We start from the raw sequence: 25,988 nt of genomic DNA, 5'->3' as shown, positions 1-25,988 counted from the left end.
TCCCAGTCTTTCTTCTGGTTCAGCATTGTCTATCAACCAGCTTGTGCTTTGGTCTGGATAGTCATTCATTGCTTTCAAGGCCCTGCTTGCCCTTGTGGAGATTTCTAGGTCCCAGCTCCAGATTTGGCCCTTGGATTGTGATCTGCTTAAATTTTTCCCTGCTTGCCTGTCTCCTTTGAACCTTGCTGCCCAGTTTGCCAGGAGACAGTGGGATGCTACCCAAAGAGGGTTGCCGGCATTAAGCTGGACACCAGTGGGAGACTCACCAGCCAGATGGGGGCCCTTCCTGGGGACATAGTGATGTCACCAGTGATGCCATAATGTGTTGTCACATCACAGGCCATGTTGATGCCACCACCTGGGTCCCCCTTATTTTTCTTCTGCTACCCAGCTGAGTGGCATCAGGAATGGCGAGTGGGAGCAAGAGGTTTCTCTTTCTCAGAAGTGGGAGACCTGGCATCACTATCAAGAGAAGAACTTATTTCTTTATATTTATTTATTTATTATATTTATAATAAATAGGCTCAGGGCAGTTTACATTGAACCGTACTTGTTTTGTACTCCACTTTGTACTACCCAAAGGAGCCTCAAAGTGGCTTACAATCATCTACGCTTGCTCTCCCCACAGCAGACATCCTGTGAGGTAGGCGGGGCTGAGAGAGAGCTGTGAGGAAACGGGAACTGGCCCAAGGGCACCCAACAGACCTCATTTGTCTTGGAGGAGCTTACAATTGAATACTTTCCTGCTCCTCACAAAAGACACCCTGTGAGGTATGTGGGGCTGAGAGAGAGCTCTGTGGGAACTGAGACTGGCCCAAGGGCACTCAACAGGCCTCATTTGCCTTGGAGGAGCTTACAATTTTTATTTTCCTTTCTCCACAACAGATACCCTGTGAGTCAGGTGAGTCTAAGAGAGAGTTCTCAGGGAACTGTGATTGGTCCAAAGCAGGGGTAGTCAAACTGCGGCCCTCCAGATGTCCATGGACTACAATTCCCAGGATCCCCCTTCCTGCATTCGCTGGCAGGGGGCTCCTGGGAATTGTAGTCCATGGACATCTGGAGGGCCGCAGTTTGACTACCCCTGGTCCAAAGTCACCGAGCTGGCTGCATGTGGAGGAGTGGTGAAATCAAACATTCATTTGGCCCGTCCCATCCTTTATTGCCCTGAGGCAATATTGAACTCCCACTGAAGTAGGTGCAGATATGCAACTGAGCTGGGCATCTTCAAGACATGGATGATGTAAAACTCCTCATCTTTGGGTCGTCTCTCCTGTCATTTCATGCAGATGTTAAAGAACATAGTTGTGTATTGGAGAGAGGGCTTCAAGATGGAGTCTCGTGCTGCCTTCCCCATCGAAAATCTCTGTGGCGTGCTTTCCAGGAACGGAGCACAGAATGCCTTGGCTTGGCCAGGTGCCTCAAAGGGATATGACTAAAGGTGCAAAAACCACCAATGACCAAGAGGTTCAAGAAAGCCGATGGCATTCGCTATTCCCACCCGTTGGCCAGCACAGATCATCAATGAGGGTGATCTCGGCTATGTCCACGGAGGATAATAGGCTGGAAGAGGATAGTATGTATCAGTCAAAATTAGTATGGGAGTCCACTATCAGTACGGGAGTCCCGTGTATTTTCGCTTTAGCTTTAATGTGTCAGAGCTCACTTCCTGGAATGACGCATCATTCAAACGTACTCATAGTGTTCTTCATTCCTATTACAGCTCTTCATCGCTCTGGACTAGAGGACTCCAAGGGCAGCCTACTCAGATATGAGCTTCACCATACAAAACAAGTTATGGATTACTTATGTCTGCTCGCCTGTCTTCTGGCTTAAGTTGTCTATGAAAGGCAGGGTCTTTTCAGTTGTGGCACCTCGGCCCTGAACTTTCTTCCTCCCAGCCTTCTGCTTGGCGTGAAACTTGACAAGGTAAAGATATTTCTTTTCCTCCCCTGTTTGGATTTTTTTTCTCTGCCCCCTCCTCCAAACTGCCTTCTGGGCTGAAGAATATTCTTTAGCATTTTTCTACTATTGGTCTTTTAAGTATATAAAAATATCCCCTTGTTTATTTTAATTATTGCTGATCTCTCGCTTGCTCTCATTTTAGATATCAATATCTTGGTAACGATAATGACTGGGGAAGAGAATGGCAAACCACCCCGTACTGAGTCTGCCAAGAAAACGCTAGAGGGCGTCACCCCAAGGGTCAGACATGACTCAGTGCTTGCACAGGGGATACCTTTACCTTTATCTTCGTTTTCAGTATGTTGAAAACTTCTTTGGGGGCTGGCATATTTGAGAAGATGATGCACAAACATTTAAAATAAATATTTTTTTAGGCAAGTCTCTCTGTGTGCGTAGGGTGCTGTCAAGTTGCAGCCCACTCATGGTGACCTCATAGCAGAGGTGGCCAAACTGTGGCTTTCCGGCTGGCAGGGGCTCATGGGAATTGTAGTCCATGGACATTTGGAGAGCCATAGTTTCGCCACTCCTGCATAGGGTTTACAAGGCAAGAGTTATTCAGAGATGGTTTCCAATGACTGTCTCTGTGTTAGGACCTTGGCTTCCTTGGGTGTCTCCCAACCCAAAACTAATTAAGGCTGAACCTGCTTAGTTTCTGAGATGTTGTGTGATTGGGTTAGCTTGGCCTATCCAGATTAGGGCAAGGCAGAATGTAGGTTGCATAATTCCGCAATTTGCATACGTTATGCAAATAAAGCAAAGCTGCGTAGCCCCTCACTTTGCAGATGCTGTTCTGTACTATTTGGAGGAAATTGCTTTGAATTTCCTAGTGATGAGGAAGGCAGGGAGGAGCTTTGTAGGATACTTAAAGGACCGACTGTAGAGGACCGACTATGCCCTTGTAATTCAGGTGCAATTGAGTCGATTGCCCACATTATATTACCCTGTGACTTTTATAGGGTTGCCAGAAGCCGTTTAATCTTGCCCTTGCTATCTAGGTTCTCTGGATTTACAGATTATCATCGATTTATCACTTTGCTTGCAGATAAAGAGAACTCTATTTCTTACACGGTGGCAAAGTTTAGCTACACTGCCAGCGGAGTGCGGAAATCTTTGGTTACTGTTGATGCTGAGTGACCTGACTGTCAAAATGCTGTAATAATGTTTGTGGTTTTGTTTATTCCCTGATGCTGAGTGTCCTGGCTGTTAAAACGCTGTAACAATGTATGTGGTTTGTACATACTTTGATGCTGGTCAATGACCATAAACAAATAATCTTAATCTGTTTAAATTCTAATCCAGCCATTAGAAATCTTGTTTGCAAACTGGCAGAAGGCCTCACTGAGGTTTCTGATAGCTGAAATCACAACATGTAGTTTTTGTTTGACTAAGAAAGGGGAGTTTGTTCAGCACGTCTGCACCCAGTCCTTTGTCTGCCTTCACACAGCACTGAAGAATGCACACCTTAGATTATGAAAATAGTTTTTTCAGCTGCTTTTAAAACAACCCCTTCGTTTACCCAAAATCAAATTCCGGCAACCTTCCAGGATACTCAGAATTCACAGGCACCTTGCTGAAGACCTTAGAACCTGGGCAAGAAAAGCAATTTTATGTTCCAATTAGCATGTTTCATGGATGATTTGCATGCCAGCCGCACTGGCGGTATTTTTGTACCCAGAAGAATGTTCAGCCAATCTTCCCGATGCCTCGCGCTGAAAAAGGAACTTTCTTTTTGCCTTCGCCAATTTGTTTGATCATGTCAGAGACAGAATGAGTTCTGGAAACGTCTTAAGAAGCAGCGTCTTGATCCAGAGGGAAAGCGCCCAACAAGTTGAAATCGGGTCATCCACCCTTTGTATTCTTTTTTTTCATAGGAGAGATGGAAAAGGTGTTTTGAACAGAATGCAGTGAAAGGAATACAGAGAAATGAATGGGGGGAAAGATATGGGAAGTTGGGAAGGGGACCACGTTTTTCAAATTCTCTGCATATTGGGGGACTTATTTTCCAGTAATCTATGGGCTGTGTCAATGGAGGCATAACATCAAAATCACAAGTTGTCATAGTCCTGCTGTATACCGCATTGGTCAGACCACACCTGGAGTACTGTGTGTAGTTCTGGAGGCCTCACTTCTTAAAAAATGTGGACAAAATGGGGAGGGTTCAGAGGAGAGTGACCAGGATGATCCGGGGCCTGGGGACCAAGCCCTATGAGGAAAGGCTGAGGGATATGGCAATGTTCAGCCTGGAGAAGAGGAGGTTGAGAGGGGACATGATTGCTCTGTTTAAGTATTTGAAAAGTTGTCACTCAGAGGAGGAAAAGAGGCAGTTTCTGTGGGCAGCAGTGGGTAGGACTTGTGGTAATGTATTTAAACGATGGGTAGACCAGTCCTGGCTAGATATCATGAAAGAAATTTCACAGTCAGAGTAGTTCAGCAGTTGAGTTGGCTGCCTAAGGAGGTGGTGAGCTCCCCATCAGTGGCGGTCTGGACAGCTACTTATCATAGATGCTTCAGGCTGATCCTGCATTGAGCAGAGGGCTGGACTAGATTGTCTGTATGGCCCCTTCCAACTCTATGATCCCTATGATGTTAAGGAATCCCAGGTTATTGGCCCCAAAATTCTTGGGCAAGCAGAAGATTCTTGGAAGCATTCTATAGTAATGTTTTCATTTTCTGTAGGCTTCTGGCCATGTGGTTGACCTGATAGCCCAGGCAAGCATGATCCCATCAGATCTCAGAAGCTAAGAAGGACCAACCCTGGCTAATATTTGGATAGGGGCCCTCCCTCACAGGGTTCCCTCCCTCTCCTTCAGCCCTGCCTCTGCCCCTCTCAGGGAACTCTATGGCCTGGAGGTCCTTTGCAATTTCAGATGGTCTCCAGCTCTTACCTGGAGATTAATAAACAAAATTTGGCCACGTGGGGAGAAGATCAAACAGTAATGAGTTTGTGTAAGGCAAAAATGCCAACAAGAAATTGTATAGCTTCTGTTTGAATACAAAAAAAGATCTTATTTAGGGAATGAATCCTTCTTGGTTCTCACTTTCCATTAAACAAACCTATTTTCATCAAGCTTCATCAGGAGAATGAAATAATTTTTATCTGTAAACAAAACATAAAGAGTTATGTGATCATCCTAAATTGCAAAAAAACATAGAGATGTTGAAAAATAATCCTGCCTCATCCATTGAGCTGCAAAAAGGTACATACTCAAATGCTCTGTAAAGTGGGCCTTGGCTCCCTTAACGAAAAAAATTGCCCTTCTTTTCTGGCTACGGGCCTTCCAAATGTCTCTTTTGAACTAATTGGAATTCACTTGAAAAATGGACCACAGCGGACTACCAACTAGGAAATGGATGGTTGGATTTCAGTGGGACGCTGGGCAAAGAAGAATGGAGGGAGTGTCTCTGGCCAGAGTCACCTGCAAGGTCACTTTCCTTTTGGGGGAGAGAGAGAAAGAACTCTGGAGACTTTTACGATATCCTTCTAAACTGCATTGCAAAGGCATACCATCAAGCTTGCGTTACAGAACCAAGCAGACAGGCTGTGGCAGGCAAGACAAGTCCCAAAGCAAAACTTACCGCTGTGCAAGCCGTCTTCCCAGCCAGAAACCTATTATTGACTCCTGTAGTTAAGCTCCTGTAATGAAGAGAGAAGAGGAATTGCCATCTTGAAGCTGGCTGGCTTTGCTCCAGCCACCTTCTCTCTTCTTAATCTACTTCACGTGGTGGTTTTGAGGATAATACACTCCATATCCAACATGGATACCCCCTCTGAGTTCCTCGGGAAGAAGGCAGCACAAATATGAGGACGGGCGCTTGTGCCCAATCCAGTATTGTATTTGAGAAAAGTAACGTGGGAAGTTCCTCCGGTGTTCTGAAGTGGTTATCGTTGGGATGGTGCCATTGTGGTGTAGTGTTTAAGGCTAGTGGACTCTAATCTGGAGAACTGGATTTAATTCCCCACTCCTCCACATGAAGCCTGCTGGGTGACCTTGGGCCAGTCACAGTTCCCTCAGAGCTCTCTCTGCCTCACCTACCTTACGGGATGGGTGTCTGTTGGGAGAGGAAAGATAGATGACAGTAAGACAGACAGTTTGGTGTAGTGGTTAGGAGTGCGGACTTCTAATCTGGCATGCCGGGTTTGATTCTGCACTCACCCACATACAACCAGCTGGGTGACCTTGGGCTCGCCACAGCACTGATAAAGCTGTTCTGACAGAGCAGTGATATCAGGGCTCTCTCAGCCTCACCTACTTCACAGGGTGTCTGTTGTGGGGAGAGGAAAGGAAGGAGAATGTAAGCTGGTTTGAGCCTCCTTCGGGTAGAGAAAAGTGGCATATAAGAACCAACTCTTCTTCTTCTTCTTCTTCTTCTTCTTCTTCTTCTTCTTCTTCGCTCCTCTGAGACACATGAGGCCTGCTGGGTGACTTTGGCCAGTTACAGTTCCCTCAGAATTCTCTCTCAGCCTCACCTACCTCACAGAGTGTCTGATGAGGTAAGAGGAAAGGTAGACGATTGTAAGCTCCTCTGAGACACATGAAGCCTGCTGAGTGACCTTGGACCAGTCACCATTCTCAGAGAACTCTCTTAGTCTCACCTACCTTTCAAGGGGCCATGTTGTGCACAGAGGAAGTAAAGGTGATGGTAAGCCACTTTGAGACTCTGTAAAGTAGGGTGTAAAAACCAACACCTCCTCCTCCTTCACCTTCTTCGTCGTCTTCCTTTGCAACTTGGAGGGAGCTGTGAAAACTGGAGCAAAAGCAGGGCAGAAGAGGCAATAATTGGCCAAGGGAAATTTTTACTTCTGACTCCTGATCACGTTCTTCTTTTTTGACAGATTGACAGCCCTTGTCAACTTAATCAAGTTCCTGGCTAACAAGCTCAGGTGGCGTGTCTGATGCTGACGCAGCTGTCTTTTAATAATGCAGCATGATCCAGGAGCCGGATGGTGTCCTCCAGTGGTGAGTAGAACTGGCAAGTGCGCAGGCAATGATGCATGGAGGTGCCCCACCGTCGTGAGGTTTTATCTTCCCTGCCAGCTGATTTTTCGTCTTTTGCCGTCTATTGCCAGGGACTTCGGTGCCTATTAATCCGCTGCCAGGTCAGCCACGGCAGGATCTGCCTGCTTCCTATCTCCTGGTGCAGATGTGGGCTGAATGGGAAAGGTAGAAGCATGTATGTTGCCATTGATCCTTGATCAGACGGCGGAGGAGGATCGAAAAGTCGGGTTATAAAATGGCCCCGAATCGGAAATTGCCTGAAGTTTGCATATCGGTTTGTCTGGAATGGTTTAAAGCAGGGGTAGTCAAACTGCGGCCCTCCAGATGTCCATGGACTACAATTCCCAGGAGCCCTTGCCAGCATTCGCTGGCGAATGCTGGCAAGGGCTCCTGGGGATTGTAGTCCATGGACATCTGGAGGGCCGCAGTTTGACTACCCCTGTTTTAAAGGGAAGAAAGTTAATGTCCTGAAATGGCTGCGTTGCAGCCCAGATCTCGGTTCAATTGAGGATCTGTGGCAGGATTTGAAGATTGCTGTACACTAATGCTACCCATCTAGCTTGAAGGAGCTGGAGCAGTTTTTGCCTTGAAGAATGGGTAAATGGGTAAGCCGCCTCGAGCCTTCGGGGGGAGGCGGGGTATAAATACAACAACAACAACAAAAATCCCAGTGGCTAGAGGTGGGAAATTGATCAGAGGCCTGCCCCAAGAGGCTTGCAGCTGTAACTGCAGCAAAAAGTATTGACTTTGGGGGACGAATACTCACGCAAGATCATGGCTTCTGTTTTTCTTGTCTTGAGTCCTGTTGTGTCAGTGACAGCTGCTAACACGGTTTTGGTTTTATTCTCTCTTGCACTCTGTTTCCCTAGTATATATATTTAAAACATTACTCCTCACCTGGATTTGGGCTTTCCTCTTTGTGTGGCTCCACCTCCCATGGCAGCAATTTTGGGCTTGTGGCCACCATCTTGCATCAGCATTCCAAAAATATCCAAGGGCTCAAAAAGGTTAAGATGCTTTCTCTACTGGTATCTGCATGAACAGTGTGGCCTCTAAGGTGTACGCTGCATGGCAAATTCCAGGACACATTTTAGCTTCCCTGGTTATAGTACAGCCTTCCTCAACTTTTTTACTATTGAGAAACCCCTGAAAACTTCAGGCTTCAAGGAACCCCCAAAGTGGCACAGTTGTGCAGAATATGGTGGGGAAGCATAGCCGTGTATACGCCCACCCAGAGCACCTCCCCTCCCCACCCCCTTCAGGTGCATTATTGGCCATTTTGGGAAGGGTGGGTGGGTTGGCATGACCATATATAGTCATATCACCCAATAAATGTTTTTAAAATGTAAATATATCTATATCTATATCTATATCTATATCTATATCTATATCTATATCTATATCTATATCTATATCTATATCTATCTATCTATCTATCTATCTATCTATCTATCTATCTATCTATCTATCTATCTATCTATCTATCTATCTATCTATCTATCTATCTATCTATAGAGAGAATTAATTAACTCCTACGCATTCAGGAAACTCCTCCAGGATTGTCAGCCCCCTCCTGGGTTTCACAAAATCTTGATTGAGACAGCCTGGCATAGTGGTTAAGAACAGTGGCTTCTAATCTGGCAAGCTTGGTTTGATTCCCCGTTCCTCCCCATGCAGCCAGCTGGGTGACCTTGTGATCATCACAGCCCTGATAGTGCTGTTCTCATAGAGCAGTCCTGTCAGAGCTCTCTTAGCTCCAGCGACCTCACAGGGTATCTGTTCTGGGGAGAGGAAGGGAAGGAGATTGTAAGCTGCTTAGAGACTCCTCCGGGTAGTTAAAAGCAGGGTATAAAAGCCATCTCTCCTCCTTCTTTGGAGTGTGACTTTTGGCCTACATGCTATACATTATATCGAGGTTGCGTGTGGCTACCTGATAAAAAGGTCCTTTGCGAAAGCATCTTATCACACTTAAAAAAATTGTTGCCTAGGCTGTGTGACAGCCCAAGAAAAATACATCTTCTGTTTATCAAGCAAGTGAGAATAGGTAATTGCTTTCCCCAGCATCTCACAAAGGCTTGACTGATGGGGGTTATGGAATATTGTTATAGTTCAGCGGACAATTTATACCTCCTCGGGCTTATGTGGACCTTGGCCTGGCTGATGAAAAATGCTAACATGAGGCCGTAATGGGGGAAAGCTGTTTATTTCGCCCACACTGATGAAAAGAGGGAGAAGAGAAGGGTACACGAGCTGCCCTTTGATGTCCAGAAAAAGCCACCCATTTTATGGTCCAAGACTGTAAACATTGGAAAAATTGTGGGAAATTGGGAAAAAAGGGGGAAAATATTATGAAGTAAATGTACAGAGTGAATTTGGCGGTACCACAGGGAGATGTCTAATGCTGAACTCAGATGATTGTTCCATCCAGGTCAGTACTGGTCACTTTGGCAGTGGCTGCCCTGGGGTCCCAGAAGAGGTCATGGACATCACATACTCCCTAACCAGGGTTTTGCTGAAAACCTTGGGTTCCTTGATGGCCCTGGAAGGGTTTGCTGAATGGGTGGGAGAAAATTAATTTTGTATATATATATATATTTTAAAAAAATTAAACATTTGTCTGGTGACACGATCATATACAGTCATGTCAACCTGCCTCCCCTCCCAAAATGGCCAATGATGGGCCTGGAAGGAGAGGGGTCCTGGGTGGGCGTGTCCCCAGCTGTGCTTCCCAACCATATTCTACCAAATCGTTCCACTTCTGGGGTTTCTCGAAGCCTGAAGAATGTTTCAGGGGTTTCTCAATGGTACAAAAGTTGGGTAAGGCTGCCCTAACTGGAGATGCCGGGGATTGAACCTGGGACCTGAATATGAGCTTTGGCAGGTCACAGTTGAGTTTAACAAAATAGAAAAATGCGAGAAAAAACTCAGCCACCTGGCAGCCAGCAGCAAGAGGCAATGAGAAGGTTTCCTGTCCTCTGCAAGTCTAACGCTCAACCATGGAAGAGCAAGGACTACCTAATGAGAGAGATGCATTTTGTCTTATAACTGGGGAATAACAAACTCTTGAAGTGCTGGTAAATAGGGATTGGCTAGACCAGGGGTAGTCAAACTGTGGCCCTCCAGATGTCCATGGACCACAATTCCCAGAAGCCCCTGCCAGCGAATGCTGGCAGGGGCTTCTGGGAATTGTGGTCCATGGACATCTGGAGGGCCGCAGTTTGACTACCCCTGGGCTAGACCCAGATCACGAAACCCCAAATCCCACAAAAATAGCCCGCGTCATGGATTGTGAATCCAGTTCTCTGTAACAGCCTGCCTGAAGGGCTTTCCCCTCTCGGCCCAGTTTGGCAGCTGGTGGAAGGCCATCTTGTTTCGATAGGACTTTGACAACTATGAAGCTGTGGAGCAAAACAGAAGTTTGGCATCGATGTGTGAAGTTTAGTCTTCAGCTTTTCTTGTTTGCCTGCCTGTTCGGTCGGTCGGTATGCGGAATATGAGATACAAATTAACAAACGTACAAAACCGTTTTTGAGGAGCTGTGTGGAAAGGGTGAACGGGTGTCAAGGGAGCTTTAGGCAAAGCATTGATCGGAGATCAGAACATTGGGAAAGGGGGCCAGTTGGTGTGAGAGGAGTATCAATTGGCTTGAAATTAAATCCTTCTGAACTTGGAGCTTAGTGCGAACACAATGGCATTTAATTCCAGAAGAGTTTTATTGATGATAACTTTTATCGATTCCAGTGTGGTTTACTACCAGGCGGTGATGATTCAGAGCGCATCTATAATGTTAAATTATTAGGCTTTTGTCACAACAAGTCGGAGAAAGCCTGAGAGGGATAAACAATTGGGAAATCTTTTACTCCTCACAACTGTATTGCAGTATTCATCTTTACCTAGTCCTGAATCTCAGCAGTTAACAAATTGGCCTACAGGGCTGTCTTCTGAAGTTCAGGACTCTATGCACCCAGGAAGTTCAGGGCTATGCTGTTATTTATTTTATCATACAGCAGAATTCCATACAAGAAGCATAATATAAATATGTTGCCAAATAGGTACAATGTTTGTGCAAACTGATTGGGCAATCCCTCTAAATACAAATAACTTAAGTTTTCAATCTACTCAGTTGCAGCTGAAGAGAGTACAAAGAGCTTCGTCACATCTCCATCGAAAGCACAACGCTCACATTCCTGTAACAGATGGAAAATAGTTTGGCGGGCTGCACCACAATCACATTTGGGACTTGGCATTTTGCCCCATTTAAACATCAGGTCTGCACAACTGCCAAAGCCTGTTCGTGTTCTTTTAGCCATCTTCCATACTTTACATGGATGGTTGAATCCTGCAGGCCTCTCGTTGGTGTTTCTCAGGTTAATAATATTGGGTAGAACTGATTTCATCCAGGACCTATTCTGCACACAATAGATAATGCACTTTCAATGCACTTTAGAAGTGGATTTTCCTGTTCTGCGCAGGAAAATCCAGCTGCCAAAGCACATTAAAAGAGCATTATCCTATGTGTGCGGAATGGGCCCTGGTTGGCAACCATTCCTTCCCTTGATTGAATTTTTGTGATTGCAGGATTTGTGCTGAGCTTATTGCGGGGTGTCAGGACTTTGGATAGGCCCGCATTAGCCATGTCTGTGCGGATGGGCAGTTCTGCATTTTCAACAGTCTTTCTATATTCATGAAGAAGAGCATCTTGCCTTCGGAGATGCGGGGAGCGATGTGCCGCGTTGTAGGTAGCAAATAGCTTTGAGTTTGTTTAAGACATCCATGGATGGTTCTCATTGTTGTATTTGAGTTGGACATCAAATTTGCGTATGTAGGGGCTGTTGAGCTACAGTGAAGCACTCTATTCCAGCTGAGCATCTTAAGTGTTGTAGCAGATGCACCCCAAGTTATACCCCATGACATTTAGATCAGGAGTAGTCAAACTGCGGCCCGTCAGATGTCCATGGACTACAATTTCCATGAGCCCCTGCCAGCAAATGCTGGCAGGGGCTCATGGGAATTGTAGTCCATGGACATCTGGAGGGCCGCAGTTTGACTATCCCTGCTTTAGGGAATGTATGCAAGGTATTTTGGTGTATGGCTGTGTGTAAGTCAGGTACCATTAAGGTAGACATTCAGTGCACAGGTGGCAAGATTGTTATTGAGATGAAAACAGGAGCATTTCAGGGGGGAGGGGGGGTAGTACTTAGGGCAAGCTGCCAGTAATAGCCAGCAAAAATTTCGAGGTCCCTAGTCAGTATTTCTTCAGTCTTTTAAATTGATTTGTGTCTTACTGCAATGGCCAAGTCATCGCTGTAAGCACACTTCCTGGGAATCTTCTTGGAAACATCAGAGATATATAGATTGAAAAGGACTGGAGCAAAGACCCAGCCCTGGGGTAGACTGTTAGTTTCTCCGGCTTGCTAATTGACTGGCACATAATAACTTGGAAAGTCCTATTACTGTCTGTGTTATTTAGCAGTCGGGATAATGTTCCGCAGGAGGAAACATGCATCTACCCACATATCTGGGGGATACCGTATGAGGGTCAAGAATATTTTACTTCCTCCCTACCTGGTATGGAAGAGAGAGGGGCTGGCAATGCATTTTCCAAACCTATTTTCATGCACCATTCCAAGATATTATATATTATTAGGAGCTGTATCTCTTCATGGGATACAAGGTGGGGGGGAGGAGGTTGGAGTCCTCATTTTATAACCTTACTAGCTTTAAAGCTCATTGCATCCATAAATACAATGGGCACTAGCATCCCCCCCCCAGGCAGCCCTCCCGTGGCAGGCCTTTTTGGGGCAGGGGGGGAGGGCTGGTGGGAGGACTGGCGGGGGGGACAGGGCTTGGCGGGCCTTTTGGGGGGGAGGCATAGATTTGCCTCCTGGACTCCCCCACAGCCCCATAAAAGGCTGCTGAGGCTTGGAGAAGGGCAGGGGTTTTTGAGGCAGGGGGGGAGGGCTGGTGGGAACTCCGTCCCCCCCCCAGCAGCCCTCCTACTAACCATCTCCCCTGCCCCGAAAAGTCCTGCCCCGAAAAGAACTCCCTTTTCAACCTTCTCAACCACACGGCCAGTCTGACCAACCTTCTCTCCCGTCGGTGGTCAGGAGCAGACTGGCAGCGATTGTGCCAGATTGCCCCTTGCTGGGTTCATTGGCGGCCACTCCGGCCTCTGTTTCCAGTCGACAGGTCTGTGCGCATCCTGATTGGCCCATGGACTGGAACCAGAGACCGTACTGGCTCCGCCCAGGAGGCCGCTGCTCAAATATTAAGAGCAGCTAAGCGATAAAGTTTTGACTCCTGCCCTGGCCTGTCTTGGCCACAGAGAGATCAAAATCTAAAAAGTTACATTGTCCTGAACTTGTGAAAGAATTAGTGCTGGGAAATGTGTCTCTCCTGGCATGCCTTCTCCAATGCTCGTTTCTTTCTTCTCAAGCTCTTAAGATGCTGATTAGGTAAAATCCCATCTCCCTTGACTTATTTTTTTCTCAATTGACCTCAGCGTTCCCAGCCTCCTTGGGTAGTAATGAGCTTGCTCCGTTGCCCTCAACATTCCATCCCTGCTGGAGATAATGAACATACTCAGTCCCCTTTCAGCCCTTCTCTTCTTTCTTTTAAAATTACTGGCCTGTTATGCGCACACAGCTTACTCTTGATTTTCAGTGAAGTCGATTTGGTGGGGCTTTACTTTGAATCTGCACGCCACATCTTTCTCTCTCTCTGATTTTCTCTTGGAAATTGCTGAGTATATGTTCTGCATACCAATGAGGTAAACCTGATAGTGTTGCAGCAATACATTTTCTCTCAATTCTTGTGCAGCAAGGTTGGTCTCTTCTTATTGGTCAGTTATTGACCTCTCCTTATTGGTCTCGTTAATTTCTGGTGTTTTTTTCCTAGGAGTGGAATAAGTCTAGCAAAGTACCTTTTTCGCTAATCTTGAATCCCTGGGGGGGAACATTAGTGACAGGGAAAGCTTTAAACATTGTGAGTGTGTTTGTGAGTGTGTGTGTGTGTGAGCTATTTAAAGTTGAAAAATAGGCTTGCCCTCAGAAGGAGATACCATAATGTGGTGTTAAGTGCCTCTTTCTCCACACAAGTGAATCAGAGCAAATTTGGAGCAGCTAGGCTTGGAAATTTGCAACTCTCCTCCAGACCCTGGGGCAGGGTGGGTGAATGAGAGAGAGAGTCAGTGCAGTAGGCATGTTGAACAGGGCTGGGTAGGATGACCCCCTAACCTCTCCTGCAGCCAATCTTGCCGTAGGTAGGTAAGAAGGAAGGAAATGAAGAAGAAGAAGAGTTGGTTCCTATATGCCGCTTTTCTCTACCCGAAGGAGTCTTAAAGCGGCTTCCAATCGCCTTCCCTTTCCTCTCCCCACAACAGGCAGGCACCCTGCAAGGGAGGTGGGGCTGAGAGAGCCCTGATATTACTGAAGAAGAGTTGGTTCTTATATGCCACTTTTTTCTACCCGAAGGAGTCTCAAAGTGGCTTACATTCGCCTTTCCTTTCCTCTCCCCACACGAGACACCCTGTGAGGTGGGTGAGATTGAGGGAGCCCTGAGATTACTGCTTGGCCAGAACAGCTTTATCAGTGCTGTGGCAAGCCCAAGGTCACCCGCCTGGTTGCAGGTGGAGAAGTGGGGAATCAAACCCGGTTTGCCAGATTAGAAGTCCGCACTCCTAAATACTGCACCAAGCTGGCTAGCAGCCCAACATGTGTTGCCCTGGTCATACTCCTTCCCAGAAGGTGAACAACCAACCAAGCCTGTCAAAGCGATGGGAACAGCAGCAGCAGCAGCACAAGGGAGCTGAAGCCAGTAGAGCAGGTGGTATTGGTGGTGACTACTCTGGGCCAAACTCTGCACCCCACGTGCCCCTTTCCCTGGCTTGCAGTCAGTCAGTCAGTAACCTTTTATTGGCATAAAACCAGAAACTGGCTTAACATCCCTGGGGGTTGGATCTTCTGGACACATCAAGAATCCTGTTTCCCCAGCAGGGAAGAGAGCACTCTCTTTGACTTGCCAGAACATCACACAAGACAATCCTCTCCTCCTCCTCTCCTGCAGCCAGTCTTGTGCCTCCTGTCCAGCCCTGCTCAACCTGACCCCTGCACAGGCTTCCTCTTGCACACTCCATTTGCCCCAAGGGATGGGGGAGAGTTAAGAACTTCCAAGCCTCCCTGCTCTGGATTTGCTCTCATTCTGATAAAACATCCATTTGTGTGAAGAAAGAGGCACTTCCCAGCTGAACACAGGGCCTCCCCCTGAGGGCACACATCTTTTAAACAGCACACAGACGACGTTTATAACTTTCCCTGTTAGTAATATTTCCCCCTGGTGATCCAAGTTTAGTGAAGAAGTCACACAGCTTAATCCCGTTTATATAAAGATATTTAGGTGGATATACAACAGTGGAGCTTTATCACTGATGAAGAGGGGAGGAATGACAGATGGTGTGGAGTGAGAGGAAATACTCAATGTGGCTGTGGATAGGGAAAGTGTGTGTGTGTGTGTGTGTGTGTGTGTGTGTGTGTGTGTGAAAAGTGCCTTACGCTCTAGCACTTCCAACTTACTGGTGATCCCTGGCCCCAGGGAAGCTCGCTTGTCCTCAACCAAGGCCAGAGATTTTCCCATCCTGGCCCCCACCTGGCGGAACGAGCTCCCAGAGGAGATCAGGGCCCTGACGGAACTTGAACAGTTCCTCAAGGCCTGCAAAAGGGAGCTCCTTCACCAGGCATTTGGTTGAGATCAACCTGTACCATCACTTCCCAAGGGCCCTCCTCCTGAGCCTCCCTCCCACCATAATTCCACTCAACCCACTGGGCTATCAGTATGAGTTAATTTAATGTCTCCCACATTTTTTCCTACTGTTCCATGTTGCTTGTTGTTTCACTTCATTCACTATTGTTCATCTAAGTTATCTGTATGGTTTCGGTTCTGTTTTATTTGAACCGCCCTGAGCCTTCGGGGAGGGCAATATATAAATATAAATATAATAAATAAATCTGAATGAATTGTTATGGAGCTAAGCAAGGGGTGGAAATTGCCACAAAACCACTCTCAGAAAACATGGGGGAACAGCAAGCAGAAAACGAACTGAGGACCGAACGGAGGAAAATCGACGCAAAATGGAAAATAAAACCTGACAGACATGGGTAGTGAAACTGAGGGGAAATGCAGAATGGATAAGAAAATCTGAGGAACTTGCATGACAAAAGCATGGGAAACACCAGCTCATAAAAGGCCCTGGAATAGTTTTTTCCTGCAATCCCGAGGCATAGCCTAGATATGGAGAACCCCCACCTTGTTTATAGATGGCCTAGGCATGGGCCCATCGAGTTTGCTTTTGGAAGGGGTGATTAGGCATGACAAACAGTTCTATTGTAAATCCCCTCTCCAATTTTCGACATAAAAAGCAGAGAATAGTAGTTATTCAGGGTAGTAACAGAGGCTGTTGTAGCAAACAAAGCTGAGCTGAGATGGAGTAGAGTGACTGTGTAGAATTTAAGTAGCATGCATATGTGCTCTATAGATCCACCATATTTAATAGCTGCTTTCCCCCCCCCCCTCTGCTGTGTGGACTATGAAATGCAGCTGCCCATTGACAAGGTAGGGGTGCATACATACTTGGCGACTCCGCAGGTATGCAGAAAAATAGGACTGGGTAAATAATCAAAATGGAGAACAGTGAAAAGAGAGAGAATGGTCTAGAACAGGGGTAGTCAAACTGCGGCCCTCCAGATGCCCATGGACTACAATTCCCACAAGTCCCTGCCAGCGAATGCTGGCAGGGACTTGTGGGAATTGTAGTCCATGGGCATCTGGAGGGCCGCTGTTTGACTACCCCTGGCCTAGAAGGAAAAGCATGTTGGGAGCAGCCAAGTGTTTCTTTAAAGGGAGGGCAGGAGGAGACACCAGCTTGTTCCAACCCCCTTAGAGGAGATCTTTGGAGGGGCATTTCCACCTTACGCCCTCCCAGTGAATTCTTGTAGGTCCCCAGAGAATGCAGCGAAAGGCATGATGAGCTGCTGCAGCCAGATGGGTGCTAAATCAATTCAAGCGTTGAAGAAAATCAATCACAATGCTGGAAGTCAGGTAGGAGCTTTAATCTCTGTGTAATCTTGTTTAAAAAAAAACGCATTAAGAAAATACTTTTTACAGCTCTAAAGCTGCAGTCCTGGGCGAAGGTATTCCAGTATGAGACCTCTTCCGTTCCTATTTTGTCCACTTCATGTTTGCCATCCTCCCGTTTGCCCACCATAGCTGCTTTTTCATCTCTTGGATTGATGTTTGCCTTGTAGGATGCGGTTGCTAGGCAGCCCAGCAGTGGCATCTCTAATGTTGTGATCCTCTGGTGGTGGTTGTTTTCAAAGTCATGTCATAAATGCCCCACTGACATCAGTGTCACGCTTCCAGTCAACTTCTCAAATAAACAGGCTTGGCATCTTTAGCAAAAGCCGATTTGTCGAAAAGCAACAAACTGAGCGCATGATATTTTTTGCTAAGACTAATTGGCAATACCCGTACAGATCAATATACCCCTCATCGGCCCCATCTTCATGCCGTGTCATATCGCCCCACTTTGGAGGCTAACCTCCATTCTTTCCCAGGTACTTTTGTTACACCCAGGTGTGAACACCAACCCCCGGACCTCATGGATCCAAGGACAGTGTTGTAGATAGCACTGAAGCTTCCTCTCTCCCAACACCTGTCTATCAGCATAAAGTTAACACAGCCTACACAGAGACTGAAACGCTAATCAACCCCATGCTCCCAAACTTTTCCAGGCTCACGCAACACTCACTCCATCCACACTCTCACAGGAAACATTAGCACACAAACAGTAAAGAACATGACAGGGTGCTGATCCTGACAATCTGTTCCCGTTTTTTTTTTTTTTAAACCCTTCCATTAAAAAAGGAACGATTTAGATTCTTCTGCAAACCTGGAGGTTTGTAGAAACATCCTCCTTGTCCATCCCTTGTGTGGATTCCCAGCCTTCAAGCAGCATTAGTACATGTTAAGAACTCTCAGAAAAGCTCTAGGGATGTTTTTGATCTGCCCCCAGGATCCAGGCTCAGAATGAAATATACAGTAGCTGGAAATAGTTTTCCCAGAGCGTTTAGGTAACAGTACGGAGCTCTTGTTAGCGGTTCTGTGTGCATTTCATTTACCCATCCCACTACCCTTTGCATTCACAGGTTCTTCTCATTCTTGTAGAATTTCAGAAACCTGTCGAGAAAGCAAGATCTGTGTGGGCCTCCTAGGCAATGAGGGTTTCCTTGTACCAGCTGAGAGCCAGTTTGGTGTAGTGGTTAGGAGTGCGGACTTCTAATCTGGCATGCCAGGTTCGATTCTGCGCTCCCCCACATGCAACCAGCTGGGTGACCTTGGGCTCGCCACGGCACTGATAAAACTGTTCTGACCGAGCAGTGATATCAGGGCTCTCTCAGCCTCACCCACCCCACAGGGTCTGTTGTGGGGAGAGGAATGGGAAGGCTAAGCCGCTTTGAGCCTCCTTCGGGTAGGGAAAAGCGGCATATAAGAACCAACTCTTCTTCTTCTTCTTCTTCTTCTTCTTCTTCTTCTTCTTCTTCTTCTTCTTCTTCTTCTTCTTCTTCTTCTTCTTCTTTCATAGGAACAGTGCTGTCTCCAGCCAATGCATTTGCTTGAGGCCAACCAGCCCGAAAACACCTACTGCCCCCTCCCAGACACCCTGTCCCATGACCGAAGAATCTGACCAACCCAAAGCTGTGTCAATGTCCCTGTTCCTGTTTAAATAGTGTTCTGGTTGACATGTTATGTTATGGTTGTTATATTTGTTGCAATGTTCTATGTAATTACCCCATGATGTTATATGCAAACCGCCCAGAGCCGTATGGAAGGGCGGTATAATATAATAAATAAATGTCCTTGCTGCTAATGCTCTCTAAGCCAGTGGTTCTCAACCCTCCTAATGCCCTTTGGGTTGCTGAGGCTGCCACCACCGCTGCTGGTGGTGGCGGCGCGGCAGTGGTGGCGTGGCAGTGCAGTGGCGGCGGCAGCCTCGGCGACCCCTGGGGAAAGGGTTGATCGACCTATTGCTCTAAGCTCTCTTTGCATTCAGGAAGCAGAAGGACAAGCGGAAGAGGAGGAGGAGGATGTGGGATGCATCAGTTGCCAAACTGGTGTTGTCCTATTTTTCTCAAGAGTGTCAAGGAACAATGCCACGGGTATCGTGCCTGCCTCGCTCTTTCTTAGTTGAGTAACAGGAAACCGAAAGGACCAACATGAGAACACAGAAAATAAATCATGTTCTTTATGTTGGCAGCTTGAGGCCATTTCTGGTGTGATCTCTGTCTGATGTTGCTCTCTTCTCCAAGAGCTGGAAGTGACAGTGCTAGGCAAGTCACTGTTGTTGATTTTAGTCACTGGCATTATTTTGTAGTCTTCTTGGTTTATACTAATGCAGTTTGGTGACTATAAGGTAGGCAAAAAAGTCTGTGTCCGTGTGGACTTTGTCCTACTGTGATGACTTCTAGCCGCAGGTTTCTTATCCCAGTCTGGTTACTAGCTTTAGGGGGATCTCTGTAGGGTACAATCACGAACCAGCAATTCTCTCCCATGGGATGAAAAAAGGAGCTGAGACATTTTCCTTAGAAAAAAAATCCAAAGCTGTTTTATTAAAGTCCAAAGAAGGAGTACATCAGGGCACTTCATGAGAAAAGAACATTGCTAAGAACAAATGGCTAAGTTAAACTTAAGGTTCCTATAGGCATCTCCCCTCTCCTCCGACACACATATTTTGCGTGCCAAAATCCGTTCCCACCGAACACAGGCTTTAAGCTACAAAGAAAAGTTAGAACAAAGAAATGACACCGCACTGCTAACAAGCACTGGTGGGCTGTAGACTCCAGTCATCATATGCAGAGATAGGGCTGCAAAGGGCAGGGTCTCGCCAGAAGCAAAACAACCTGGGAACAAACTGAGAAAGGAGGAATTGAACCGGAAACCAAAGTGTAGAAAGAAACTGGATGTTGCAGGCATGTAGCCTAGGGGGGCTGCATGACAGGTACAATGCCATAGAACCCACTCACTCACCCAAGCAGCCATTTTCTACTGGGGAACTCATCTTTATAGTCTAGAGCAGTCTTCCCCAACCCCCGGGCCGCAGACCGGTATCAGACCGCAGCAGAGGGGGAGGGAGGGAGGGAGGTGTGGGCACCAGCGTGCCAGTGAGCACGCCTCCCTCTCCCGTGTGGCACGGTGCTCACTGCGCCAGGAGCAGCTGATCGCTCCCAGGCCCCTGCTCAGCGAGTGCCGCACCACAGGGGGGGGGAGGGAGGCGCCGGCGCCGGCACTGGCACCGGCACCCCTCCACAATTTGATGGAAATTCTACAATTACCAGGTTCAACTACCCAATCCTGTGTATGGAGAGTTTTCTCTCCAACCTGGATAATCTGTGATGGTAACAGGCTGATAGTATGTATGGCACATCTTGACCAACAGCTTTCATTGCTATTTTTCATGGGCTTCAGGCAGACAGACATCAGAACTCTTGGGTTTTTCCCCACTTATTTGTTAGCTTGAGCTGGCTATGTGCAATCTGAAGGTGGGCCACCTTGAGATAAGGCTAAGACTTGTTTAAGAACGGAAAGAATATTCTTTATTGTTAAAGAAATCTACGCGGTGAGAGGAAAGGACATGCATTAGAATCATAACATCATAGAATCCTGGAGTTGGAAGGGACCAGACAGGTTGTCTAGTAAGCCTCAATGTAGGATCAGCTGAAAGCATCCAGCATAAGTATCTGTCCACCTGCTGCTTGAAGACTGCCAGTGAGGGGGAGATCAGCACCTCCTTAGGCAGCAGATTCCACTGCTGAACTACTCGAACTATGAAAAATTTCCTCCTGATATTTAGCTGATATCATTCTGCATATAGTTTAAACCCATTACTGTGGGTCTTATCTTCTGCTGCAAATGGGAACCTTTCCCTGCCCTCCTCTTAGTGACAACCTTTCAGAGACTTCAAGAGAGCGATCATGTCCCCTCTCAATCTCCTGTTCTGCATGTTGAGCATTCCGGAGTCCCTCAGCCTTTCCTCATAGGGCTCAGTCCCCAAGCCCCAGATCATCCTCGACGCTCTGCTCTCCACCTTCTCCATTTTGGCCACATCCTTTTTGAAGTGAAGCTATCTTCCTATGGCCATTGCCAGTCTACCTTTGTATTTTATTTCCGTGACTGGTTGCTAATGGATCTTTTTTCTGTCATTTCAGACAGACCCATTTTAGTAACCGTCTCTTAGTAGAATTTAGTTACCTGTTCCTACAAACCCACTTGTGTCACATTCGCAAAGCATAGTTGAGTTGCTTTTGAAGGAATCTGCTTTCTTCCATTTTCTACCTCTTTGTTGTTATTATTTGTTTTATTTTATTTTATTAGATTTTTATACCGCTCTTTCCATACAGCCCAGGGCAGTTTACATGGAACGCTTTGGGAAACATAGAACATCATATATCTATAACTGAAACTCAAATACTTTGGCCACCTCATGAGAAGGAAGGACTCCCTGGAGAAGAGCCTGATGCTGGGAGTGATCGAGGGCAAAAGAAGAAGGGGACGACAGGGAATGAGGTGGCTGGATGGAGTCACTGAAGCAGTAGGTGCAAACTTAAATGGACTCCGGGGAATGGTAGAGGACAGGAAGGCCTGGAGGATCATTGTCCATGGGGTCACGATGGGTCAGACACGACTTCGCACCTAACAACAACCTCAATAAAATATCTATAACAGTCATAACATATCAGTAACCGTTCTAACACTAAATATAATTTTAGCAGATTACTATTGCTATGTCATTCAACAGTTTCAATAGAACAACCCCTAGGAAGGTCAGAATCTGTCAGGTGATGGAGGGTATGGCTTAAGGGGGATCACCAGATGTTTTTGGTCAGATGTGCTTCTGAATCGCCATGGCGTGCTGTTTAAAATGTCCACAGCGCTTCCTACAATGCCACTTTGTCTCCCTGCAATCTTCCTCGGATCTTTTTGTAGCATTCTAGGGTTGGGTGCTGTACTTCAGTGCTATAGCGGCACCATTGAGATGCCTTGTCTCCAGTTTTACAGCAGCATCAAGGGAGATGCTGTATTGGTTTATTGCTTCAGCACTCAACTTAGAACTTAAAAAGAAAACAACAACAACCTCCAAGGAAGATCTCATGGCAAAAAAGCCTGGAAGGAAAGTGGCTCTGTTTGAAATTACCTAGTGCTTCAGAGATGGCTTGCAAATGGAAGGAAATGTGCTACATGAAACCCCTGTCCTTGTATCCCTTTACTAAAAATTGGGCCAACAACAAATGACATCCGGCTTAGAGCCAGCTTGGTGTAGTGGTTAGGAGTGTGGACTTCTCTTCTGGCGAGCTGGGTTTGATTCCCCGCTCCACCCCCACATGCAGCCAGCTGGGTAACCTTGATAAAGAAGACCGAGCAGTAATATCAGGGCTGTCTCACCTTCCTCACAGGGTGTCTGTTGTGGGGAAAGGGAAGGTGAATATAAGTTGCTTTGAGCCTCCTTCGGGTAGAGAAAAGCGGCATATAAGAATCAACTCCTCCTCCTCCTCCTTCTAGAATGGTAATGTGAAAATCTTCTAAGATAGTCAAAGACTGATTGTTGACCTCTTGGAGGTTCAGAGGAAGAGAAGGGAAAGGGAGCCCCTAAGGCCCATTCATTATGCACGGAGTGAAAGGTCCGCATTCGGGGTGGAATGGCGGTGGCTAAAATCACCAATTATGCACGCTGCAGGCAGCCACCGGACGCAGAGTCAACGTATGCCGCCGAAAAAGCCGCATTAGCGAGATGCGGAAGAAAGTGGAGCTTCCCGGGACTATGGCGCAACCAGAAGGGCCTCTGGAGTAGCCGCGTGCATAATCAGATACTTTGGGTTTTGCTGCCATTGTGTTACGTCCCATACGTAAGCGGTTTGCTTCGCTTCCTCCTCCTCCTCCGCATTCTCCATGCTGCCGTTTCAGCGGCCGTGCATAATAGGCCTAAGAATAACATTCTAGATAACAATTGCCTATATATTCCACCTGCTACATGAAACTATCTCCTATTGCAGGGTTCCGCAGACCCCTGGGGGCCCACAGGAGCTCTGAAGGGGTGTCGTTGGAGCCCTGAAGCGGTTTGGCACAAGGCGGGCTGGGCCATCTTCTGAGCTCCTACTCTTCTTTTCGGCCTACATGAGGCAGAACTGGCATGGTAGTAGTAAAGGTGGGGGGAGGGAGCAAAAGGAAGGCTAAGGGTGCAATTAGTGATGTCACCTCTGGGGGCGTGGCAGCTGACATCCCTTCTGGAGCTCCTTGAACTCTGAAAAATCATGTCAGAGGCTCCCCCACAGTCGAAAGGTTGAAAAAGGCTGTTCTGTTGTGTTAGACCAGTGGTTCTCTACCTGGGGGTCAGAACCCCTTTGGGGGTCAAACGACCCTTTCACGGGGGTTGCGGCAAGGCAAGCAGCTTGGCAGGGGGAGTGCCATCCACACAACAGCCTTGCGAGGTAAATCAAAATAGAGCGTTCGTCTGTCTGGAGCAGCGGAAAAGAGCAAGATCAGCATGGTGGGACAAGAGGCAGAACTGAACTGAGAAACCCCAGAAAAAAACCCAATTTATATACAATCCTGAACAATGGATCTTCACGCCATTGGTCAGTTTTGGTTTAATTCCTGTGAAAGAACACTTGCATAATTTTATGGTTGGGGGTCACCACAACATGAGGAACGGTATTAAAGGGTTGCAGCACTAGGAAGGTTGAGAACCACTGTGTTAGACCCTTGGTCTATCAAGGCCTGCTATGACTTGCAGTGGCTTTTGGAACTGGAAATCATTGTTTGCTGTGCAATGGTTATTTCCTGCTTAGACTAGAAACAAGGAGGTGCTTAGGATTTTTTGCTAGGCTGCAGCCATCCTATTTGTCGACCGCTTCTATGTGATTTTCTCCTTTCTTCTTGTTTATATTTACTAGGCACAGTTCAATGTTTCCTTTGCTTCTTTTCTCTGCTGGATTTTTTTTCCCTTGCTAGTGATTTTCAGCCTGGGAAATGAGACAAAGCGCAAGGCCACATTTGATTGCCTGCCATGCGGCGGTGAGATCCTCTGCACAAAACAACTCCGGCTACAATAAGTGGAGTTCTCCCATGCTAGTTTTCATTGTTGTGTAACCGTGAGTCAAACCCTTTGGGCAATGTTTACTGTGGGTTTTGTTTTTGCCTTCCCTGAAAAATATGTGGCACATTGTGTGCTGGTTACTTGCCCTGGCTCTTAGCGATAGTTTCTACACTTTAGTCCAGGGGTAGTCAAACTGCGGCCCTCCAGATGTCCATGGACTACAATTCCCAGGAGCCCCTGCCAGCGAATGCTGGCAGGGGACTCCTGGGAATTGCAGTCCATGGACATCTGGAGGGCCACAGTTTGACTACCCGTGCTTTAGTCTATAGTTGTTTCAGCTCACGATGGAGTCCCACATGCCAGGTGTCTCCACATGGTAAGGCCTTTCTTGGGATGCCAGATTCAGCTTGGGAAATTCCCAAGGGCAGGAGATGGCAGAGTCTGGAGTGAGGAGGGCATGGAGCTGCATTGGGATCTCTATGGCATACTGTAGAGCAGGTTGTTGTTATTGTTAGTTGCGAAGTCATGTCCAACCCATCACAACCCCATGGACAATGATCCTCCAGGCCTTCCTGTAATGGCAGGAGCTCATGGGAATTGTAGTCCATGGACATCTGGAGGAGCATAGGTTGACTACTCTGGCTGTAGAGTCCAGCCTTGGAAGCTACCATCTCTGCTACATAGCCAGAAGATGAATTGTCATTCTGGGAGTATTTTGGGCCCCATGTTGAGGCTGATAACCTTCGGTGTTCCTGAAGAGTGATCTACCATGTAAACACATATGACCTCCATGCCATTGCAGAGCTACTCAGCTGGGTTCAGTTGGGCTTAGGAAGATGTTTTGGCCATGTTTGATACTGATGAGGAACATGTAGAACAGGCTGTCTCAACCAGGGTTTCATGAAACTTTGGAGTTTCTTGAAGGTCCTGGAAGTCAATGAATTTTTAATATATTAAAAAAATGTTCAACATTTATCAGGTGATATGACCATATATGGTCATGTCAACCCATCCACCTTCCCAAAATGGTCAAAGATGGGGCTGGAGAGGGTGGGAAGCCCCAGGTTGACATGTACACAGTTGTGTTTTCCAATCTCTGCATGATCATGCCACTTTTGAGTTTTCTCTAAGCCTGAAGAATGTTTCAGGGGGTTTCTCAATGGTAAAAACAATTGAGAAAGGCTGATGTAGAACAATAGACTTTTGCTTCCTGTGTTGAGTACTCTGGTAAATGGACATTTGATAGTACTCCCAAACAGTAGAGGAGTAAACTGAGAGGGGATCTGATAGCCATCTTCAAGTATTTAAGGGGCTGCCATATAGAGGATGGAGCAGACTTGTTCTCTCTTGCTCTGGAGGGACGGACCAGGATCAATGGGATGAAATTAATTCAAAAGAAATTCTGTCTAAACATCAGGAAGAAGTTCCTGACATAGCGGTTTCTCAGTAGAGCAAGCTTCCTTGCGAGGTGGTGGGTTCTCCATCTTTGGAAATTTTTTAACAGAGGCTGGATAGCCATCTGGCGGAGAGGCTGATTCTGTGAAGGTTCAAGGGGGTGGGAGGTTACAGTGGATGACCGATGGGGTTGTGAGTGTCCTCCATAGTGCAGGGGGTTGGACTAGATGACCCATGAGGTCCCTTCCAACTATGTCCCTCCTGTGCAATAGGGTGACCAGATATCCCCTTTTGGACTCGTTTTTTGTGGACTGTCTTTTGCAAAGTCCAGCTTCTGCTTCTGCTCAACAAAGTGCCCCAAGTGGCTGGTGAAGCTTGATTTCTAAGCAGCTACCTGCAGTAGGAAGAACAGATGCTGAAATAAGCCAGACTGTTTGGAGTGATTTAAAGAGGTTGAGCCACCAGATGGGAGAACGTGGCCTTGAACGGTTCCC

At 46.8% G+C, this 25,988-nt stretch overlaps 1 long non-coding RNA gene across 1 annotated transcript in view; it reads left to right on the top strand.

Annotated features, from left to right (window-relative positions):
* Nucleotides 1-379: 379 nt before the first annotated feature.
* Nucleotides 380-25,988, top strand: part of LOC143841869 (uncharacterized) — a 56,184-nt gene continuing 30,575 nt past the window's right edge. The window contains exons 1-3 of the long non-coding RNA XR_013232913.1: nt 380-427; nt 1,721-1,926; nt 6,797-6,920. This is a non-coding gene — a long non-coding RNA (uncharacterized LOC143841869). The remainder of the gene's footprint in view (nt 428-1,720; nt 1,927-6,796; nt 6,921-25,988) is intronic.

This window comes from Paroedura picta, chromosome 7 (genome assembly GCF_049243985.1).
Source record: "Paroedura picta isolate Pp20150507F chromosome 7, Ppicta_v3.0, whole genome shotgun sequence".
Taxonomy (NCBI): Eukaryota; Metazoa; Chordata; class Lepidosauria; order Squamata; family Gekkonidae; genus Paroedura; species Paroedura picta.
The sequence above is the reverse complement of the archived record's forward strand: the minus strand, read 5'-3'. Positions and strand labels throughout refer to the sequence as shown.